General features: G+C 38.3%; 1 pseudogene; it reads left to right on the forward strand.

The window, feature by feature from the left end:
• The first annotated feature begins 478 nt into the window (after positions 1 to 478).
• On the forward strand, positions 479 to 2,414 carry LOC107637013 (heat shock cognate 70 kDa protein-like; annotated as a pseudogene).
• Positions 2,415 to 2,618: the final 204 nt, after the last annotated feature.

Raw genomic sequence — 2,618 nt, forward strand, 5'->3', positions numbered from 1 at the left:
TGACACCTTATAATCTTGATGTCACTTTAATTTGCACTTGCTTCAGCTTGTTATCTTTAATTTCTTGTTGAGTCTTTGAGAGAGAGAGAGATCAGACATGCAGATTAAGTAGAAAGGAGCATGATGAGTTTTCTTCTCATGTGCTATTCAATAATCCAAACATCATTCTTTTTTAAATGAAGTTTGAAACTTTGCTGCTTATATCCACAAAAACTTTCAACTTTCAAGTCTTGAGCTATTAGGGCTAGATTAGAATTTTAGATGCTCTAAGCTTTTAGATGTCACTCTCAAGTTATTCATTTGATTTTGAAGAAAAAAATGTGAACTTTTTTCATTGTCTACTGTCATAAACTATTGATAAAAGAATGCCTTTCAGCATTACCATGTGAAAACAACCTGCATTTTTTCTTACTTTGCACCAAAAGACCCTATGCTCTGTATCTTCCTAAGCATAATATGAACGTTCTTTTACCTTAGGATGGCCAGAAGATATAAGGGACATGCCGTGGGAATCGACCTTGGTACGACTTACTCGTGTGTTGCTGTGTGGAAAGACCAGCAAAGCCGAGTGGAGATCATTCATAATGACCAGGGAAATAGAACAACTCCTTCTTGTGTTGCTTTCACAGATCAGCAGAGGTTGATTGGTGATGCTGCTAAGTACCAGGCTGCTTTTAATCCAACCAACACTGTCTTTGGTAATTGATCTTCCTTTGTATGTTACTTCTTTTAGTCAGTTCTTCAATGTTTATGTGTTTCCTATTAATAGCTCATGGTAATTTATTATTATTATTTTCTTCTCAGATGCAAAGAGGTTGATTGGTAGAAAATATAACGACCCATTATTAAGGATGACCTCTTGTTGTGGCCATTTAAGGTCACAAATGGTGTTAATGACAAACCAATGATTGTTGTTACGTATAAGGTCAGAAGAAACGTTTTTCTCCGGAAGAAATCTCAGCTATGGTTCTCACAAAGATGCGTGAGATTGCAGAGGCATATCTGGAGTCACATGTAAATAATGCTGTGATTACTGTGCCTGCTTATTTCAATGACTCTCAGCGCAAAGCTACCAAAGATGCTGGTGCCATTGCAGGCCTCAATGTGTTGCGCATAATCAATGAACCCACGGCTGCAGCTATTGCATATGGCCTTGACAAGAGAGCTGATTGTGCTAGAAAGAGAAACATTTTCATCTTTGATCTTGGTGGTGGTACTTTCGATGCGTCTCTTCTTACTATTAAAGATAAGGTGTTTGAAGTTAAGGCCACTGCCGGAAACACACACCTTGGTGGAGAAGACTTTGATAACAGAATGGTTAACCACTTTGTGGAGGAGTTCAAAAGAAAGAACAAAGTGGATATTAGTGGAAACCCAAGAGCATTAAGAAGATTGAGAAGTGCATGTGAGAGGGCAAAAAGGGTACTGTCATTCGCAGTTGATACCATTGTTGAAGTAGATGCTTTATCCCAAGGCATTGACTTGTGCTCTTCAATCACTCGAGCTACCTCTAAAGAGTGTATGAAAGCAGTTGATAGGTGTCTTACAGATGCTAAGATAGAGAAGAATTCTATACATGATGTTGTCCTCGTTGGGGGATCTTCTAGGATTCCCAAAGTGCAGGAGTTATTGCAGAAGTTTTTCAACAGGAAAGATCTTTACAATAGCATTAGTCCTGATGAAGCTGTAGCTTATGGTGCAGCAGTTCAGGCTGCACTATTGAGTGAAGGCATGAAGAATGTTCCAGACATGGTGCTACGTGATGTTACACCATTGTCACTTGGTATAGCTGTACAAGGAGATATCATGAGTGTAGTGATTCCTAGGAATTCTACTATTCCTATAAAGAAGACAGAAAATATGTCACAATCGATGATAACCAATACTCTGTACTTCAACAAGTTTACGAGGGTGAGAGGATGAAAGCCAGTGATAACAACTTGCTGGGCCAGTTCACACTTTCTGGTATTCCTCCTGCTCCTCGAGGCCATCCTATTATGGTAAGCTTTGATATAGATTTTAATGGTATCCTCTGTGTATCTGCTAAGGAAAATACCACTGGCAATAAGAACCAGATTACCATAACCGACGACAAAGGAAGATTGTCAAGTGAAGAAATCGCAAGACTGGTTAGGGAAGCTGAGAAATACAAGGCTGAAGATATGAAGTTTCTTGAAAAGGCTAAAGCTATAAATGCTTTGGATGATTACGTTTACAAAATGGAGAAAGCTTTAAAGGATAAGGGCATTAGTAATAAGCTTTCCCAATATGACAAGAACAATATTAGTAATGCAATCACAAAGGCTAGAAAATTTCTTGATGGTGACCAAAAGCAGGAGGAAATAAATGTGATCAAGGTTATGCTAAATGAGGTCAAACGCATCTTTGATCCCATTATGATCATGATTGGCTAGTTGTTTTCAGAATCTTTTGTTTTTTTTTATGGTTATGCTTCTGTTTTGTGTTGCCTCCTTGATAGTGAAAGGGAAGGCTCTATTTTGTGTTTTAGTCAATAGTTTAAGGGTCAAGGCATGGTAGTGGCTAACGAACTTGAATAATGATATCCGATGGTATATTTTGCCAAAACCTTATCATTTTTTGAGTGTAGACCCAGTCGG

Source organism: Arachis ipaensis, chromosome B4 (genome assembly GCF_059453495.1).
Source record: "Arachis ipaensis isolate K30076 ecotype BB chromosome B4, ASM5945349v1, whole genome shotgun sequence".
NCBI classification, from domain to species: domain Eukaryota; kingdom Viridiplantae; phylum Streptophyta; class Magnoliopsida; order Fabales; family Fabaceae; genus Arachis; species Arachis ipaensis.